This window comes from Aptenodytes patagonicus, chromosome 5 (assembly GCF_965638725.1).
Source record: "Aptenodytes patagonicus chromosome 5, bAptPat1.pri.cur, whole genome shotgun sequence".
In the NCBI taxonomy this organism is placed as follows: Eukaryota; Metazoa; Chordata; class Aves; order Sphenisciformes; family Spheniscidae; genus Aptenodytes; species Aptenodytes patagonicus.
This window is the reverse complement of record NC_134953.1, coordinates 56,024,012-56,045,896: the sequence shown is the minus strand read 5'-3', so window position 1 is coordinate 56,045,896 and position 21,885 is coordinate 56,024,012. Positions and strand designations below refer to the sequence as shown.

Sequence of the window (21,885 nt, the reverse complement as noted above, 5' to 3'; positions counted from 1 at the left end):
CATAAGTGACTGAAGACATATGCTTATCTATAAATAAGTGGGGAAGTATTTTCTGCTCTTGTAAATGCAATGATTATGATGCTTCACAGTCAAGTCATACATTTGACATTATTGTTAAAATTGTGCTATCTGTTCCATTTTTGCTTTATGACTTGCCGGATGATTACGTGAATGGCTTTCAAGCTAGTAATACTAAACAACTTCTTTATGAGCAGTATTCCAGCCATGTACACAGTCCGATCCCTTCAGCATCTCCTCTGAGAGCTCTTCCCTCCAGTGACCCAGGTTTATCCCTTCAAGTTCCATCAGTTCTCTATATCTTTCCTTTTCTGATACACTGTCACGCCCCACCTGCGGGAAGGGGAGAGTGACCAAGATCCGCAAATCCCCTCGGTGTGGATTAAGGTGAAATAGCACTCAAGGTCCAAAAAACAAACTCCAACTTGAATGGCACAAACACTTCTATAAGCATCAACCCTCTATGTCTTAATATATAACACAAGCTAAGCGGCTTTGTGGTGAGTTGAGGTAGGCCTTGTATTACTTAACAACATCAAGAACAGAGAGCAAGAAGGAGAAGGAAAAAGAGAAAGAGAGAGAGAGCTGAGCAGCAGGAAAGTAGAGAGAGAGGGACAAAGAGATCACCAGTCCTGGATCCAGCGTCGGACCTGCCAACGGGGGGGTCGGTGCGGAGAGAGAGTGCCCCCGGGGGCTCACGTGCGCCCCTATTTATTGGCTCCAGCCCAAGGTTTCTAGAGTCTTCTCTCACCCCAGCTCCAGGAGTGGTTGAGACATTAGTCAGTCAAGGAGAGTGACACCAGGCCCCTCCCCATGGCTGGCTTCTGGAGCTTTCCCTGGGGCATTGTCTGTGCTTACAGCACAGACACGTGGGCCTCGTCCCTTACACCACCCCGTGGCTCAAACACTCCGAGGTCCTCTTCAATGGTGGTGATCTGAACATAGCGCAGAGAGGAAGAGATGGAAGAGAAGGAGCGGCGAATCAGGCACCTCAGTACAGCAAAGCCGATAGCTAGACCGATTAATATTAACAGAAACATTACTAAGGCTTCTACTATCCAATCCCACCATCCCGTAAGTCCGAGGCTTTTGAGCAAAGTTGAAATCCATGAGGCTGGGTTCCAATTTCCCGTCCAATCACTCGGTAACATTGATTGGAACAAGTCTCCTGTCTTGGCTGTGATTTCCTGCATCCTCTGACGGGCTTCCTCGATCGTGGTCGTAGCATTGTGTATGGTAACGCAGCATTCTCCAGCCGTATGGTTTAGTACTCCACACACACCTTGTTCTTTAACTAGCAGCATGTCCAAGGCTAAGCGGTTTTGCAAGGCCATCTTCGACACCTGCTGTACCTGTAAGTTCAATTCTCCAAAAGCGTGTGAGGTCCAATTACTTAAAACATGCATTTGCCAGGTTAAATTTTCTAACACAAACTGGTGTCTTTTAAGAGTTACATATGGGGTAAATATATTTTCTAACATCAGAGATGTTGTCATGCCCCAAGTATAATAGTCAGGTATTTGGACTCCATGCACTGCCCACTCAGGTGCAGACTGGGGTTTTTGAGTATCTCGTTTCCTTCGGTTGTACCCAGAATTAATAAAGTCAAAAGTTTTGGAGGGGCACATTGATGGAATCCCGATGGCACAGCGTAAACCTGCCATTTCGTGTACATGTAGGTGTGAGTACATCTTCCCATTTGAACATGCCCAAAAGGTACCTTGAGGGGCTGGATATTTAGCAGTGGAGCATGTTGATGGGTCGTGAGATTCGGCTAGTTTGGCTTCCCCTTCCCACGCAAGATTCCATTTTGTTTCGTGGGTGAGTGTAACTCCACATTTTAATGCAGTTTCTTGATTGATAATGTTTCCATAACACATGGGATCTCCAGGCTTAAATCCTGCTACTGAGAAACCCCAACAAATGCACATATCTCGGATCAAGGTTCGTAGTTCTGGTACATACCAGGTCTCTACTGGATCCCATGATAACGAATCACAGCTAATTATTCGTGAGCAGTTCATTAGAGGAGTATCCTCATAGGGTAGGGGATCTATTTCTCGCGTATGAACTATACTATCTGGGCTGGATAGGAAATGCTTAAAGGACCAAGCATATTCATAACAAGAACGATCATGGTGGGCGTAGCCACCCCATTTACTAGGAATTTGAATACACCAACCGGGGGAAAACGGGACATTATATTCGTGGTCTAGGGGTTCACCGTGAGGCGGGGAATCCCACCACCATACCAAGTTACAGGGGATCTCCACCTCTCGGGGACACCATGTCCATTCCAGTACAAGATTGCAAGGGATCTTCACTTCCTGGGGACATAATGTCCAGTTCTTTCGGGCTGCGAAGGCAGCGCTTGTAGTTCCCTTACAAAGTTGTTGCTTCCAACAGGTAGCATTCCACATGTCTCTCCAGGTCCTGTTAATTGGAAATAGGTAGGCCACTGGAGAGGGTGTATACCATGTTGTCCCGCTATATTCTTGGAATGGGAATGGATCTGCTCCCCACAAACATTTTCCTTTCCCATGTGGATTTTGGATGCACTTTTGGTTTAGTATCTCTAGCTTTGAATTTAGAATTCGTGAGAAATTTAACCAGATAATGGCAAATTTAAATCCCGCTGACGCAGATGTGGGGAGGTCCACACAAAGACCTTGGTCTGTTCGATTCCAGATTCGGGTAAAGCCAGTAATCAACTCCCATGCCAAGTTAGGTTGGTTATTCAAACTCCCAGTTAGTTGAAACAAGATTGTACATTCACAAAATAAGAATATAAACTTCTCCCACACCATCTCTCTCCAGTAAAGAAACAGAGCAAGCTTAGTAAAATCAGACAAACAGTGCAAAGAATGACCCACTCAACAACCGAAAGCTTAAGTCCCACGGTGGGCTTCTGACAACCTGCAAAATATATTCATAAAGATGAACAATGATTAATAGGATGGAACAATCCATCAGGTATGGATTCGGTGACCCTTCCCATGTGCGTCGGTGGCCACCCAGGTATAGAGATTTAGCGGCTTTTTCAAAGTTAAAGGCACCGCTCCCACCGTCGGTAGGTCCACCAGGACGGGTTGTCCTGGATAATGGAGCAGATTCACCGGGTCCTTAGCCTCCCTTTTCCCAGGGAGTATGGACAGAGGCTTGGGGCAGAATGCGGTGAGTCGTGGGCACCCGTTAATTCCCCAGCGGCTATTAACTCTATATACTGCATCTGATAGTCGCTGTGCCCACCCAGGTTCGTGCGGTTTCAGAGCTCGCTTTAAGAGTCCGTTGGTGCGCTCGACAATGCCGTTTGCCTGGGGGTAGTATGGGGTGTGGAAGATCCACTGTATTCCTTCGCTTCGTGCCCACTCTTGAACCATCCCGGCAGTAAAGTGGCTTCCATTATCCGATTGGATTGATTGGGGTTTAGGTAGATAACTGAACCATAACTTTAAACCTTTTACAGTATTATCTCCCGTCGCTCGTCGTACTGCTTCTGCTTGGGTCAATCCCGACACCACTTCAACTCCTACTAGTACATATTGTTTTCCTTCAGAGATCCGAAATGGACCAATGTAGTCCACCTGCCAAGTGTCCCACAACCCTTTATTATCTCTTATGTGCAGAGGCGGGTCCTTAAGGGGGTTGTGCTCCCCTAATCGGGTGCGACATAAGCTGCACGCGGAAATAATAGTGTTACACAGCTCTCTGGTTACAGACCACCCTCTGCTAATTGCTTCCCTAAATAGATCTTTACTTCCCGAATGGCCTCGTTTTACATGTAACCATTCCAACAGGTGTTCCCATTTTTCCCCCTCACCTTCTACAGCCATTCCTGCTAAACGGGTTAATGAGTCCACCTGATTATTCAGAAGGTGAGCTGGGTGATTCCCAGCTTGGTGTGCGGCAACCCACCCTACTAGAAAGGGTTTCTGCTTGGCGATATTTAGGATTTCTTCCCATTTTTCTCGTTGCCACACTGGTACCCGATTGACCTCCCACTGATTCTGTTCCCAAAACGGGAGCCATTCGGTGCATCCCTTGAATACAGCATATGAGTCTGTGTAAATAAACACTGGTTCTTTAGTCTCAGCCTCTTTAACAATCACGCTCCACACAGCTACCAATTCTCCCACTTGAGCACTTCCCTCCCCTTCTGTTACGATTCGGTTCCCGGAATCAACATGCAGGGCTACCGCCCGGTATTTCCACGTCTTTCCCTCTCTCCTGGAGGACGCATCAGTGAACCACACGTTTTTCTGGTGGGGGTCAAATGGAGGGGCAGGTTTTATATAAGATGGGGGTGGTCCCTGATTTGATTGGTTGTCAGGAGGTTCTTGTATTTGGAGCATTTTAGGTGCTCCCTCCTCTATCTGGCACGTATGGCAGTAATGATCTAATTGCGCATACCACTTTCTTATTGTTTCTCGTTGTGCAACCCCCGCAGGGGGTGGGGTTCCGGCCAGTACCGGCTTCAAGACCTTAAAGGGTCCTTGAAGAATGATTGGTTGTTGCCGTATGATTTTTTCAGCTTCTTGTAGGGCTAAACTCACCACAAAGAGGCCCTTCTCCCAAACTGAGTAACGCTTTTCTGCATCTTTGAAGCTGCGCGAGTAAAACCCAATGGGACGGGTTGGACCTTCCGGTCCACGCTGCCACATATGCATAGATAGTCCATGGATTGCAAAACCCCATTCAATATAAAGCGTGTCTGTTGGGTGTATGGGCCCCAAGGCCTGATATACCCCAGCCTCAAAGATTAACAACTTTAAGGCTTCTCCATGGATGGGGGTCCAGTCCCAGGCGGCCCTCTTGCGAGTTAAATCATAAAGGGGGCGGGCTATGATGGAGAAGTCTGGGATATGCTTTCTCCAAAATACCAATAAGCCTAGGATATGTTGCAGCTCCTTTTTATTTCCCGGCATCCGTACTTGTTCGAGGGTAGTTAAGGTTTCAGGAGGAATACACACTGTTCCTCCCTTCCACCAAATACCCAGGAACTTTACCTCGGAAGATGGGAGTTGTACCTTTTCCGCTGGAATCTGAAGCCCCAAATTTTCTAGGTGAGTAATTATCTTAGATTGGGTTTGTCCCACCGCCGTGGCATCGGAGCCGCCGATCAATACATCGTCGATATATTGATATATTTTGACCCCCTCTGTGGGAGTGACTCGGGCAAGCTCTTGTGCCAGTGCGAAGTGTGCAATGGTCGGCGAATGGCGATATCCTTGGGGGAGGCGTGTGAAGGTGAATTGCACACCTTCCCATGTGAAGGCAAAGCGATCTCTGTCTGCTTCCTGTAAGGGGACCATAAAAAACATATCTTTCACGTCAATGGTTGCTAAAATTTGGTGGGCTTGCTCCTGTATAGTTGCGATTAATTCGGCCATGTTAGGCACTGCGGCTGTCAAGGGGCCTGTGTTGGCATTTAAACGCCGATAATCAATTGTCAGTCGCCATTTTCCATTGGGTTTACGGACTGGCCATACCGGGGAGTTATAAGGTGAGTAAGTGGGGATGATTATCCCTTGTTCTCGCAGTTCGGCTATCACAGGAGCTATTCCCTTCCTTGCTCCTAATGGTAAGGCATAGGGTTTTACATTAACAATTTTGGAGGGGGGGAGCGCGGGCGCCGATTGTAAAAGTCTTATGAGAGCTGTGGGGAGTCCAAATTTCCACTCCCTCCCTTTCGAGTCTACCCAGGCTCGCCCCTTCAATACATCAAGTCCCAAAATATTCGTAGGCAATACACCCAGTATCATCATAACCTCAACAGGGAATGTGTCCCCCGGCAACCAGCACTTGACTCGAGCTGTAGGCTGCGGTTTGGAGTTTCCAAACACATCCGTAACCCAGATTTGCTTTTTGTCGGTGACTATACCATTGCGGTTAGCAACGTCCGCCTGAAGTGCTGACATCTGAGCACCTGTATCTACTAGGAACCTAACGGGGGTTTTAAAGGGACCAAGGGGAAATGTTATCAATAGGTCCCCTTTACTATTTTCTGTGAGCCTTCTTAAATGGACCCACTGGCCGTCCCCCGGCTCACTTACTGGGGACGGCGCGTCCAGTTTCCCACTTCCAGGTCAATCAAATCCTTTTCGGGGGCGGTAGGAGCCTTAGAGGCAGTCATTGCCCCATAGTCCAATTGGGGTTCTGCCCTTATATTCCCCCGAGTAGGCTGTTCAAATTTGGAAGGCATTTTCTTTTTGTCTTTCCAGGCTCGGATGAGTTTTTCTAAGGCCATAGTGGGCATACCATCCATTATGTCCTGGGGAATCCCCTCTTCGATTCCCTCGGCCCACAATAGGTTTCTCTTTGCCCCCAAGGTTCGTGCAGGGGGCAGGGGTCGATCCTCCTGCTGTTCCGCTCTCCGCACTGCAGTTTTCGATTTGGTGGCTCCCCCCGTGATTCCCATCCTCCTACCATAATTTATCAACTCTTGGGCTACTTCGCCCCAAGTCATGGGCCCTCCTCGGGCTCGTCTCCCTCCTCGTGGGGCTAGTGCGTCCCGCAAACGGTCTTGCAGTTGCACTGCATATAGTTTCAAGGAATCAGGTAAACCTCGGATTAGGGGGGTCATTCTGTCGGGGTTAGCAATTAATAACATTGGGGAAGGCTGTTGAGGGACTAAACGCCTATCATGCATTAATTGAAGACAAGCAGCCTTTTGCAGACTCTCGATCAAGTGGTTCGTGGTCGGGGTTTCAATACACACAGGATCTCCCCTTTCCAAGGGGTCTAGACCCCCTGCCCAATAGGCAGCTCGCTGAGTTAATGACCACGGCTCCCTGGGGTCATCGGTAGTTAGGAAAACCCCTGGCCCCCAGTACCCCTGGGCCTCATCTTCTGACAACAGGATTCGGTCACCACCAGTTAGCGATACCCTCCATACATACTCTGTTTCGGTTTCTTGAGCCAATCTAGTATATTTCTCTTGGATTTTTGACATTTCGGCCGCCGAGTACGGCACCATTCGGGAGGTGATTTGCAGAGCTCCCCCACCTTGGCCGTCATCAGTGGTCTCAGTTTTAATCACCGGCCTCATCACCACTTCCCCATTCTCAGGGTAAAATATTTCTCGCTTGATTTCTAGCTCTTCACTTGGGTACAAAGGTCTTAGGCTTTCCTTTTCAGCCATCTGGGCCAAGCTTGTAAATCCTGGCACACTATCCGGAACAGAAACAAGATCTGTCCGGTCGGGAGATTTTTGTCCCCCTTCCTCTAATTCGGACCGCAAAATTTTTTCTCGGTCCAGTGCATCTGACAGGGCCGCATGGAGTCGCTGAGTAGTGTTACGTTCAGCCACTAGTAGACCCTGCAGGGTTTTTATTTGTTCTTGTAAAGATTCAACCATTTCATCATTGGTTCGCTTAACCAGGTGCCTCTCCTTCTGGGCTGCCACTAGTGCTGCTCCCAACACCGCACACACCGTGGCTTTCCCTTTTCCCGGTCGAGCCTTTTGTTCTTTCATGAGGGTTGTGATTTTGTCCGCTACAGCTTCTGGGTCGTGCCAACTACTATAGGCCCATGCCATCCCTGGTGGGGAAGGGCATGCCTTATATTCCTTTAACTTTTCAACCACAGGGAGGCAGTCAAGCGCTGGCATTTCCCGGGCAGCCATGGCTTGCCACTGCTCGTACCTCTCCCGGCTTATAGCTGAGAGGTCACTTCCCGGCTCTCCCCGCCCGCACTCACCGGGTGGAGAGTCGGTATCCCTTAGGACCTTCCAACACTGAGGGGATCCTGTCCGTGACGCCAATTAATATGTCACGCCCCACCTGCAGGAAGGGGAGAGTGACTAAGATCCGCAAATCCCCTCGGTGTGGATTAAGGTGAAATAGCACTCAAGGTCCAAAAAACAAACTCCAACTTGAATGGCACAAACACTTCTATAAGCATCAACCCTCTATGTCTTAATATATAACACAAGCTAAGCGGCTTTGTGGTGAGTTGAGGTAGGCCTTGTATTACTTAACAACATCAAGAACAGAGAGCAAGAAGGAGAAGGAAAAAGAGAAAGAGAGAGAGAGCTGAGCAGCAGGAAAGTAGAGAGAGAGGGACAAAGAGATCACCAGTCCTGGATCCAGCGTCGGACCTGCCAACGGGGGGGTCGGTGCGGAGAGAGAGTGCCCCCGGGGGCTCACGTGCGCCCCTATTTATTGGCTCCAGCCCAAGGTTTCTAGAGTCTTCTCTCACCCCAGCTCCAGGAGTGGTTGAGACATTAGTCAGTCAAGGAGGGTGACACCAGGCCCCTCCCCATGGCTGGCTTCTGGAGCTTTCCCTGGGGCATTGTCTGTGCTTACAGCACAGACACGTGGGCCTCGTCCCTTACATACACTTATTGGCTTAGTCCGTTACACAAAGAGCTTGCTAGTTTGCCACTGGTATGGATTGACAGCATAAAGTCAAATCTCGCACTTGGTTTTACTGCCAAATGGCCTCTATTGCCAGTATACTGTGTCCATTAGGAACCACCGCCCTTCAGGTACATCTCTGAAACAGCTGCCCACTTTTGTTTGTGTTATGACTGTTAGTGTGAGACTTGATTAATTCCTGTTGCTGCTTGGATGGTGCCAGTGGTCAGATGTTTCAGACTGCTCCTCTGCAGTTTGGAACAATCATGTCTTTGACCGAAAGGGAGTAACTCAGTCAATTGCTTGTACTCGATACTTATGTCAAGAATAACTTTCAGATCATAAAGGAGACAATCACAACATTTCTAGATCTTATTACTGTATGTGACATGAAGCAGTACACTGGTCAGCTTCATCGTATGCAGTGGAAGTGCTGCAGAGACTCTTGTGCCAAGTTTCAGTTTCTAGATGTCTACAGACAAGTTCTACGTCAAGGCTCAGTGAGAACATGCACACTTTTCAATACCTTCACCAATGATCTTCCCAGAATCAGCCTATGGCATTTTATTTAGACAAAGTATTTTGTTTGAGAGTAAAGGAGCAGGGTTTCAGCCAGCGAGGAAAAAAGATCTGAATCCTGACTTGGCCTTCTGTTACAAAAATACAGAGCCTGAAACCAATTGCCACAACAAACCACTCAGCATGCTTCTGGCTAAATCATGACTCACAGCCTAGATAAAGAGATGTTATATGGTAGGATATCTTGACTTTCAAGCAACACCTTATTTCGATTTCTCTGAAAATAAAAATAAGGAGCCATGAGTAAAAAGCTAATGCTGCCACACTAAGGAACTGGCTGACTTTGGGCCACTCTGCAGTAGAGGATGTAATAAAGGTACCCAAAATTTTGGGCTTCATAAAGAATGGACAGGACAGAAGCAGTGAACCTGCTGTGACAGGAGCCTGAAGGGCTGGCAGTATCAGCAGATTCAAAACAGACTAGACAAACTCATGGACATCAGATGCATAAATGGATACCAAAGGATTGGCAGGCATTTTTTTCTAACAGCTATTATACAACAGATTGGAGTGCAGGAGAGCTACAAAATGAGTGAAGTTCAGAAAACAGAGGCTCTCGTGTTTGTGAATAGCATCTTCTCTTGCCACTGCGAGACACAGACTACTGTGAGAGATGTGCCTCTGGGCTGATCTGTCGGGCACTTCTGAAGTTACTAGGAGCTCTGCCAGAAGAAAATCAGTTGCATAAAAATAAGCACAATAAGACTAACCGACCTGGCCACTAGTCTTACCCAAATTGCCCACTTAACCCACAGAAATACTGTCTTGCCTCAAAACGTTTGTACAGGTCTTCTATGGATCGCTGTCACTTCTGGGCGTCATGTATTGAAATCACATGTACTTGCATGTGGCAGAATGTTCCCTCCAGCAATTTATTAAGAAAAATGGCTATCAATTCGTATGAGACTGATTTCTTTATACATGTAGCTGTGTGTATGGGATTTAATCTGCCTGCTGCTTCAGAGTCAGACAGGGCACTGAAAAGTCCAGGAGTGGGAGAGGTGTTGTTGCCACTAGCTTGCAGTGAGGAGAAGACTTAACACTGTCTTCCCCCGCCACAACCTTGCACTCTTCCCAAATCCCTCCCTCTCTCTTGCCAATGCACACCCTGTGCTCGCTCACCTTTTTCCTATGAGGTTGTTTTTTTCTACACTGTTGATTCTGTCTTGCTACTTGCCCTCGTATATGTTATTTTTCTTCTTTTTTTCACTTGTGTTTTTATTTTTTCTTCTTCTTCCTCCTACTTTATGCTTACACCCATCCTTCCTACCCCGTCAGTACCCTGCACCCACACAGCTCTGAAAAGAAATGTGAGAACATTTTTAAAAGACCATTTCAGTCTACAGTACAAAAGGCACTTGCTCAGCATGAATGCCTTTTTGCCTATACCATAGGTCCTAAAGGGCAGTGATGGCTTCACTCCTTGCTCTCACATTTCACCTGGGTGAAGCACTAAGATCTGCTCTGCAAGGAACCATGAAAGTTGAGCATTTATAAGGTTCCTCCTGGGACCCAGGAGATCCTGACAAAAGTCTCTGCGCAGTAGCGCACAACCTGCTTGAGTCATTCTGACATTTCAGCTCTGCAGAGAAGACAAGAAGCTTTCTGCTCCAGGACATCCCTTGGCTGCCTCACACAGAGGTACAGGCAGCACTTCCTTCGACTTGCTGAAATACCAAGTGCTTTGCTACATATGGTGCATATATTTTCCTTTGACCTGGTTATAGGCCTGAAGTCTGACTAGCTGGCAGTTCCCATTCTTCACAGTTTACTGCCTGCGTAACATTTGACAAAAGGGAATTGACAGTCTATCAAAACAAGAGCCCAGGGAAGGATGACAAATACTGCTCACAATAATCCTCTCTCTTGAGATCAGCAATATGTCCTTGTCACAAAGAGCACAGCAAGATCAGAAAACGCGCAGCAGGAGCCCATCCCAGGTACTTCCATACTTCTGACAGATCCTGTCACACCACCAGTTGTGATTTGCCCAGACTCAGCCTGCAACTGAACAACCCCAGAGGAGTGTTTTGCACCTTTTGCTTTCTTCAGCATATACAATCTTCTCTGATAAATTAGTTCTGCGCTGTTAGTGACAGCACTGGTTAGAAGAAATCCTGTCACGAGCAGAGCATGATGGGTCTCATCGGGGCAAAACCAAAACAGTGCTGTATCAGTCTCATCTAAACGCAGGCTGGACGGCTGATGAGAATGACCAGCCCTACAGAGAAGTTCATGTGAAAAAATCAGGGAGGCCCAAGAACAGACTGAGAACCAATTCTGCAATCGCAGTAAAGGACTGAGCTCTTTCAGCCCCCTGGGTGTCTCTGGAGGCTTTTAGCCCTCAGCCTTTTGGAGGACTGGAGTTGTAACCATCTGGCATTTCTTTTAAGACTATAGACATCCTTAAATTTTTTAATTAGAATTTTTATCATGGCAGCAACTGTGCTAAGTGCCTAGAGGAAGCTAAGATTCCCATGTGACCTTTGTTACCCCACAATATTTCTTTAGCAGCTCAGTATATCTCAGAAAGGGTATTATCTTTTTCTGTCATTGCTCTACACGCAGTTCCTTGGCAATTCTTCATTTACTATAAAATTTACCTAGACGACTCCCATGTAGACAGGGAAAAATCTGTATGCAATTTAGGAAGTCGTTCCTATCTGTAATTTTTATGATTCGATGATTTTTCTTGTCCTTCCTTGATCTGCACTGTCCCTGAATCTCAGGTAGTCTCCTGGCAGCAGAGATGATGCAGGACTTGATTAAGATGTAAACGCTGTTACCTACATAACATTTGGACAATCTGTCTATATTTGATAGAGGATCTCTGTTCAAACCTAGAGCCATGAAACCATGTGTGTTGAATGTAAGCACGCAGGAATTTATGCTAATAAAGAACAATGCTATTGTCTTAGGCTAACTCGGTATCAGATTGATACCGGCTTGACACATTTGATTGGTCTTTCCTTGGTTTTGTATTACAGCGTAATATTCTATCCTCTAGGTTTTTAAAGTCCTGTCTTCTTCAGTAGTTCTTACTCGACTCATCTGAACCTAGTGGTGAAGGTGCTTAAATTGAAGTTTCTTTCACACAAGTGAAGAGAGGGGTTTCAGAAGCAAACATCTTTGAAGACTTCAGCACTATTCCATGAATAGTATGTTACTGTCTTTACTGTCTCAATTCTGAATGCATAACAAAGCAAAAGCAATGCACAACACAGTCAAAGTAACCCAGCAGCAACAGACTTGCAAAGCATTAAGCACCAGCATTCAAATTGTTTATTCCACACATGGCTATCTTAGATAGATGCACTACAGTGAACAGAAAGCAATAGAAACAGAACCAAAAATTTCTATTGAGGTAAAGGAAAAGCATTCTACATTCCACTGCAAATCCAGCATACAGAAGGACAACTGGAAATTTCATCTACGATGGCTTGCGGCTCTCCTTTATGTCAGCACCAGTGCAGACGACTATTCTTTTACACTGCCTGAAACAATTAACCAAGGTTACATTCTGGGTGACTATTTAGCTCACAGCAGTACAAGAGTATTCTAGTAGCTTGAAAACAGTCCAGCAACTGCATTCCCCATGCTGCACCACGACTTAGTATAAAGGCAAATACAGTAACACTTGCATGCACTAGTCACTCACAGTTGTGCAGAGGGACTGTACTCACCACCTCCTTCATCGCTCTGAGGAGACTCTTCATTGCTATCTTCCACTTCTGTCATATTGCTTTCCAAAGGCACTGGAAGACTTTCCTCCCCATCATCCCTCCTGGTGCTTGCATTTTTCTCCCCATCTTCCTCTATGTTACTTTCTACTGACCCAGCCTGTTTGAGTTCCCCATTAACTTCAGGACTTTGATGCTGTATTGCCATTATATTGTCATGAAAAATTCCAGTATCTTCCCTTGCTGTTAGATCTTCTCGTTTTGCCTTTTCTGCTTCATCTACTCCTTCCTTTTCCAGTGCAAAAGTTTCCTGATCTTCCTCCAGTCTGAGCAGTTTGTTCTCCCCGTTCTCATTTCCATATTGTGCATGTGGTGCATCATCAGATGCTCTTTTGATATTATACTCCTCTTTGCCTTTAACGTTGTCTTTCATCATTTCAGCAAGAGAGTCATCTTCACTGCTACACTGAGTACTGACGGATGAGAGGGAGTGTGCAGGCCTCCTACCTAGAAATAGCAAACATAATTTTGTTTTAGTATTTGTCACTAAAACGTCTGCATTCATTGGCCACGAGTTCCCTTTGCTATGCACAAAGGGACAGACGCTCATCTGATATCAATCTCTGAATTACACCATCTGAGGATGTCATGACAAAATTCCAGTAAGTGTAATAGAAGAACATTGCCCAGAGGTATCAGTGTTAAAATCAAAGCCATTTAACGTTTTTTTTTCTGAAAATGGAAATTAACCAGATTAGCTCCATCAATCACACAGAAATACACCTCCAAAAACACCTCTACATATGACTCAGACAGGTTTTAGAATAGTTTCTTGAGCTCCATTTGATAGAAGATTTCAACCATAGCAACAGTCCGTTAGTGCACTCCTGTTATCTCAGTAAGTATGATAAAGATCTCCAAAATCATGTGTAAGCTATTCAAGTTGAACTGGAGATGAAGTTCACTGTCCTCTCTAAAAAAACATACAGGGACCATGGTATGAAATTCATAAATGGAAAATTTGAGGGGGAAAAAAAAAAAAGCAATAATCCTTCATCTAACATTTAGCTGAACAGTAGAGCTTACTGCTACACAGCATTGCTGGTGTCCAAAGTTCATATGGGTTCAAGAAGAGATTAGTCAAACTCAAGGAAAAAAAATCCAGCTAGGCCTAATAAGTAAAAGGGACCACCCTTGACACCAGCTAATTACAGCTGTGGGAAGAAACGGTGGGGAAGCAGCACAGTATTCTTGCCCTTTTCTTCTATTTTTCCTAGGCATTTGCTGCTGGCCAAAGGCCAGAGGTAGAATTTGGACCCACAGTCTGTCCCTGAACAGCTAATCTCAGAGCCACGGGAGCCAATCTGTGACGCATTATTTCTTCCTGCAGCCACAGTCTTCCAGCAGCCTCTATGCCTCTTCTTCCTCTGTGGATCCGAGGAAGGCTCATTGCAATCTTTTTGTAATATCTAAATTATCCTTTTCATCTGCAATGTATTACAAAAACTTTGCAGGACTGCTTTTAAAAGAACCTCAAAAATGGAAGCTAAAACTTCCCTAAAATACGTCAACTACTCCCATTAATTTTAAAACAAGAACAAAGAAAGTGTGTTTGAATGGAAACTGCAATTCTAAATTAATGGACTGCCTTGTATAGATGCCAGACTATCAATTCAAGAAAACTCCTCAATTTTCCTTAAAAGTAGCCAAGGAAAAGGAACAGAATGCAACTCCACCTCCCAGCATGCTTGAGCGGTGGTGTGAGGAAGCTGCCTGCATCTCTGGGGAAGTTATTCAGGCGTACGCTCATTCTAACTCCGACACGTTCACAGAGACTGGCAGCAAGGATAATGAGTGGTACCAAATGTGAGGTGGGCGTCCACCCTCTAGGATCTCTACTGCAACGGATTTCAGGCACAAATTACTGGACAGCCACCACCTGGTAATGACTCTCAGTTCCTTCCAGTCTTCACTGGACTTGCACCTGTGTTCTAACGGTAGGTACGTTTAGACTCCCAGAAAACATCATCACTCCTAAAGACACTTATAAGAATATAAACAAGCAAGTTCAGAGACAGAACAACTTAAATGTGCAGTTTACATATTGTACTATGGGAATTGCCCGTGATTCTCTCCAATTTATTCACAGGGTTATGGTCCACAAGGATTTGAATGCCAAGGTCTCTCCTACATGCTCTTTATTTATGTCCGATTCATAATATTGTATGCAAAAGTAACACCTTTGGCACCTCAGTTGTCTGCATATTACTCTAAAACTCTATATGCTGGCTGAACTGACCCAAGAGGCCTAATGAATTCAGACACTCTTGAACAAGTGTAATGATATACTGAACTAAGATGAGACAAAATCTGTCCACAGCATGTACTCATAACAATCCAGATCCCATTGCTATCAGCATGTTAGTTCTGCTATAGCCGCACTCATAGGTTACAAGTGGATTAGTGTACTGAATACTGAAACACAAACACATTCCCCAGATATAATAATGCAAAGCCTTGCTCACGTGGCCAACCTTTTATAAATTGCCCGTTATCCATAAAGGTAAGGTTGAAACTGCAAGATGCCCATTTTATCAACAGTAAAAACAAGGTGTCACACAGCGAACTGATTTGCTCTTTGCCAGCAAATCCATGACAGAGTGAAGCAACACAACCATGGATCAACTGACGTAGTTCTGATCTTCATCTGCTGCACCATGATTCACATGGTAATTTTTGGTGTTCTTTTTGAATCCAGTATTTCGACATTATAAACAGAGTCCCCTAATCTGGCATACAGATTCTCCTATAGGTAATAAATCATGTTTGGATTTTATAATAATTGCATGATGTGTGAAACCCAACTACTGGAGTAAAAAAGAATAGCCAAAGCCTTACACCGGAAACACTGGAAAAGAAACAATTAACCAAGGTTACATTCTGGGTGACTATTTAGCTCACAGCAGTACAAGAGTATTCTAGTAGCTTGAAAACAGTCCAGCAACTGCATTCCCCATGCTGCACCACGACTTAGTATAAAGGCAAATACAGTAACACTTGCATGCACTAGTCACTCACAGTTGTGCAGAGGGACTGTACTCACCACCTCCTTCATCGCTCTGAGGAGACTCTTCATTGCTATCTTCCACTTCTGTCATATTGCTTTCCAAAGGCACTGGAAGACTTTCCTCCCCATCATCCCTCCTGGTGCTTGCATTTTTCTCCCCATCTTCCTCTATGTTACTTTCTACTGACCCAGCCTGCTTGAGTTCCCCATTAACTTCAGGACTTTGATGCTGTATTGCCATTATATTGTCATGAAAAATTCCAGTATCTTCCCTTGCTGTTAGATCTTCTCGTTTTGCCTTTTCTGCTTCATCTATTCCTTCCTTTTCCAGTGCAAAAGTTTCCTGATCTTCCTCCAGTCTGAGCAGTTTGTTCTCCCCGTTCTCATTTCCGTATTGTGCATGTGGTGCATCATCAGATGCTCTTTTGATATTATACTCCTCTTTGCCTTTAACGTTGTCTTTCATCATTTCAGCAAGAGAGTCATCTTCACTGCTACACTGAGTACTGACGGATGAGAGGGAGTGTGCAGGCCTCCTACCTAGAAATAGCAAACATAATTTTGTTTTAGTATTTGTCACTAAAACGTCTGCATTCATTGGCCACGAGTTCCCTTTGCTATGCACAAAGGGACAGACGCTCATCTGATATCAATCTCTGAATTACACCATCTGAGGATGTCATGACAAAATTCCAGTAAGTGTAATAGAAGAACATTGCCCAGAGGTATCAGTGTTAAAATCAAAGCCATTTAACGTTTTTTTTTCTGAAAATGGAAATTAACCAGATTAGCTCCATCAATCACACAGAAATACACCTCCAAAAACACCTCTACATATGACTCAGACAGGTTTTAGAATAGTTTCTTGAGCTCCATTTGATAAAAGATTTCAACCATTGCAACAGTCCGTTAGTGCACTCCTGTTATCTCAGTAAGTATGATAAAGATCTCCAAAATCATGTGTAAGCTATTCAAGTTGAACTGGAGATGAAGTTCACTGTCCTCTCTAAAAAAACATACAGGGACCATGATATGAAATTCATAAATGGAAAATTTGAGGGGGGAAAAAAAAAAGCAATAATCCTTCATCTAACATTTAGCTGAACAGTAGAGCTTACTGCTACACAGCATTGCTGGTGTCCAAAGTTCATATGGGTTCAAGAAGAGATTAGTCAAACTCAAGGAAAAAAAATCCAGTTAGGCCTAATAAGTAAAAGGGACCACCCTTGACACCAGCTAATTACAGCTGTGGGAAGAAACGGTGGGGAAGCAGCACAGTATTCTTGCCCTTTTCTTCTATTTTTCCTAGGCATTTGCTGCTGGCCAAAGGCCAGAGGTAGAATTTGGACCCACAGTCTGTCCCTGAACAGCTAATCTCAGAGCCACGGGAGCCAATCTGTGACGCATTATTTCTTCCTGCAGCCACAGTCTTCCAGCAGCCTCTATGCCTCTTCTTCCTCTGTGGATCCGAGGAAGGCTCATTGCAATCTTTTTGTAATATCTAAATTATCCTTTTCATCTGCAATGTATTACAAAAACTTTGCAGGACTGCTTTTAAAAGAACCTCAAAAATGGAAGCTAAAACTTCCCTAAAATACGTCAACTACTCCCATTAATTTTAAAACAAGAACAAAGAAAGTGTGTTTGAATGGAAACTGCAATTCTAAATTAATGGACTGCCTTGTATAGATGCCAGACTATCAATTCAAGAAAACTCCTCAATTTTCCTTAAAAGTAGCCAAGGAAAAGGAACAGAATGCAACTCCACCTCCCAGCATGCTTGAGCGGTGGTGTGAGGAAGCTGCCTGCATCTCTGGGGAAGTTATTCAGGCGTACGCTCATTCTAACTCCGACACGTTCACAGAGACTGGCAGCAAGGATAATGAGTGGTACCAAATGTGAGGTGGGCGTCCACCCTCTAGGATCTCTACTGCAACGGATTTCAGGCACAAATTACTGGACAGCCACCACCTGGTAATGACTCTCAGTTCCTTCCAGTCTTCACTGGACTTGCACCTGTGTTCTAACGGTAGGTACGTTTAGACTCCCAGAAAACATCATCACTCCTAAAGACACTTATAAGAATATAAACAAGCAAGTTCAGAGACAGAACAACTTAAATGTGCAGTTTACATATTGTACTATGGGAATTGCCCGTGATTCTCTCCAATTTATTCACAGGGTTATGGTCCACAAGGATTTGAATGCCAAGGTCTCTCCTACATGCTCTTTATTTATGTCCGATTCATAATATTGTATGCAAAAGTAACACCTTTGGCACCTCAGTTGTCTGCATATTACTCTAAAACTCTATATGCTGGCTGAACTGACCCAAGAGGCCTAATGAATTCAGACACTCTTGAACAAGTGTAATGATATACTGAACTAAGATGAGACAAAATCTGTCCACAGCATGTACTCATAACAATCCAGATCCCATTGCTATCAGCATGTTAGTTCTGCTATAGCCGCACTCATAGGTTACAAGTGGATTAGTGTACTGAATACTGAAACACAAACACATTCCCCAGATATAATAATGCAAAGCCTTGCTCACGTGGCCAACCTTTTATAAATTGCCCGTTATCCATAAAGGTAAGGTTGAAACTGCAAGATGCCCATTTTATCAACAGTAAAAACAAGGTGTCACACAGCGAACTGATTTGCTCTTTGCCAGCAAATCCATGACAGAGTGAAGCAACACAACCATGGATCAACTGACGTAGTTCTGATCTTCATCTGCTGCACCATGATTCACATGGTAATTTTTGGTGTTCTTTTTGAATCCAGTATTTCGACATTATAAACAGAGTCCCCTAATCTGGCATACAGATTCTCCTATAGGTAATAAATCATGTTTGGATTTTATAATAATTGCATGATGTGTGAAACCCAACTACTGGAGTAAAAAAGAATAGCCAAAGCCTTACACCGGAAACACTGGAAAAGAAACAATTAACCAAGGTTACATTCTGGGTGACTATTTAGCTCACAGCAGTACAAGAGTATTCTAGTAGCTTGAAAACAGTCCAGCAACTGCATTCCCCATGCTGCACCACGACTTAGTATAAAGGCAAATACAGTAACACTTGCATGCACTAGTCACTCACAGTTGTGCAGAGGGACTGTACTCACCACCTCCTTCATCGCTCTGAGGAGACTCTTCATTGCTATCTTCCACTTCTGTCATATTGCTTTCCAAAGGCACTGGAAGACTTTCCTCCCCATCATCCCTCCTGGTGCTTGCATTTTTCTCCCCATCTTCCTCTATGTTACTTTCTACTGACCCAGCCTGCTTGAGTTCCCCATTAACTTCAGGACTTTGATGCTGTATTGCCATTATATTGTCATGAAAAATTCCAGTATCTTCCCTTGCTGTTAGATCTTCTCGTTTTGCCTTTTCTGCTTCATCTATTCCTTCCTTTTCCAGTGCAAAAGTTTCCTGATCTTCCTCCAGTCTGAGCAGTTTGTTCTCCCCGTTCTCATTTCCATATTGTGCATGTGGTGCATCATCAGATGCTCTTTTGATATTATACTCCTCTTTGCCTTTAACGTTGTCTTTCATCATTTCAGCAAGAGAGTCATCTTCACTGCTACACTGAGTACTGACGGATGAGAGGGAGTGTGCAGGCCTCCTACCTAGAAATAGCAAACATAATTTTGTTTTAGTATTTGTCACTAAAACGTCTGCATTCATTGGCCACGAGTTCCCTTTGCTATGCACAAAGGGACAGACGCTCATCTGATATCAATCTCTGAATTACACCATCTGAGGATGTCATGACAAAATTCCAGTAAGTGTAATAGAAGAACATTGCCCAGAGGTATCAGTGTTAAAATCAAAGCCATTTAACGTTTTTTTTTCTGAAAATGGAAATTAACCAGATTAGCTCCATCAATCACACAGAAATACACCTCCAAAAACACCTCTACATATGACTCAGACAGGTTTTAGAATAGTTTCTTGAGCTCCATTTGATAAAAGATTTCAACCATAGCAACAGTCCGTTAGTGCACTCCTGTTATCTCAGTAAGTATGATAAAGATCTCCAAAATCATGTGTAAGCTATTCAAGTTGAACTGGAGATGAAGTTCACTGTCCTCTCTAAAAAAACATACAGGGACCATGATATGAAATTCATAAATGGAAAATTTGAGGGGGAAAAAAAAAAAAGCAATAATCCTTCATCTAACATTTAGCTGAACAGTAGAGCTTACTGCTACACAGCATTGCTGGTGTCCAAAGTTCATATGGGTTCAAGAAGAGATTAGTCAAACTCAAGGAAAAAAAATCCAGTTAGGCCTAATAAGTAAAAGGGACCACCCTTGACACCAGCTAATTACAGCTGTGGGAAGAAACGGTGGGGAAGCAGCACAGTATTCTTGCCCTTTTCTTCTATTTTTCCTAGGCATTTGCTGCTGGCCAAAGGCCAGAGGTAGAATTTGGACCCACAGTCTGTCCCTGAACAGCTAATCTCAGAGCCACGGGAGCCAATCTGTGACGCATTATTTCTTCCTGCAGCCACAGTCTTCCAGCAGCCTCTATGCCTCTTCTTCCTCTGTGGATCCGAGGAAGGCTCATTGCAATCTTTTTGTAATATCTAAATTATCCTTTTCATCTGCAATGTATTACAAAAACTTTGCAGGACTGCTTTTAAAAGAACCTCAAAAATGGAAGCTAAAACTTCCCTAAAATACGTCAACTACTCCCATTAATTTTAAAACAAGAACAAAAGAAAGTGTGTTTGAATGGAAACTGCAATTCTAAATTAATGGACTGCCTTGTATAGATGCCAGACTATCAATTCAAGAAAACTCCTCAATTTTCCTTAAAAGTAGCCAAGGAAAAGGAACAGAATGCAACTCCACCTCCCAGCATGCTTGAGCGGTGGTGTGAGGAAGCTGCCTGCATCTCTGGGGAAGTTATTCAGGCGTACGCTCATTCTAACTCCGACACGTTCACAGAGACTGGCAGCAAGGATAATGAGTGGTACCAAATGTGAGGTGGGCGTCCACCCTCTAGGATCTCTACTGCAACGGATTTCAGGCACAAATTACTGGACAGCCACCACCTGGTAATGACTCTCAGTTCCTTCCAGTCTTCACTGGACTTGCACCTGTGTTCTAACGGTAGGTACGTTTAGACTCCCAGAAAACATCATCACTCCTAAAGACACTTATAAGAATATAAACAAGCAAGTTCAGAGACAGAACAACTTAAATGTGCAGTTTACATATTGTACTATGGGAATTGCCCGTGATTCTCTCCAATTTATTCACAGGGTTATGGTCCACAAGGATTTGAATGCCAAGGTCTCTCCTACATGCTCTTTATTTATGTCCGATTCATAATATTGTATGCAAAAGTAACACCTTTGGCACCTCAGTTGTCTGCATATTACTCTAAAACTCTATATGCTGGCTGAACTGACCCAAGAGGCCTAATGAATTCAGACACTCTTGAACAAGTGTAATGATATACTGAACTAAGATGAGACAAAATCTGTCCACAGCATGTACTCATAACAATCCAGATCCCATTGCTATCAGCATGTTAGTTCTGCTATAGCCGCACTCATAGGTTACAAGTGGATTAGTGTACTGAATACTGAAACACAAACACATTCCCCAGATATAATAATGCAAAGCCTTGCTCACGTGGCCAACCTTTTATAAATTGCCCGTTATCCATAAAGGTAAGGTTGAAACTGCAAGATGCCCATTTTATCAACAGTAAAAACAAGGTGTCACACAGCGAACTGATTTGCTCTTTGCCAGCAAATCCATGACAGAGTGAAGCAACACAACCATGGATCAACTGACGTAGTTCTGATCTTCATCTGCTGCACCATGATTCACATGGTAATTTTTGGTGTTCTTTTTGAATCCAGTATTTCGACATTATAAACAGAGTCCCCTAATCTGGCATACAGATTCTCCTATAGGTAATAAATCATGTTTGGATTTTATAATAATTGCATGATGTGTGAAACCCAACTACTGGAGTAAAAAAGAATAGCCAAAGCCTTACACCGGAAACACTGGAAAAGAAACAATTAACCAAGGTTACAGTCTGGGTGACTATTTAGCTCACAGCAGTACAAGAGTATTCTAGTAGCTTGAAAACAGTCCAGCAACTGCATTCCCCATGCTGCACCACGACTTAGTATAAAGGCAAATACAG

General features: G+C 44.2%; 1 protein-coding gene across 1 annotated transcript in view; it reads right to left on the bottom strand.

Moving 5' to 3' along the window:
* LOC143160316 (uncharacterized) overlaps positions 1 to 21,885 on the bottom strand; it is a 103,203-nt gene that overhangs the window by 5,591 nt on the left and 75,727 nt on the right. The window lies entirely within an intron of this gene.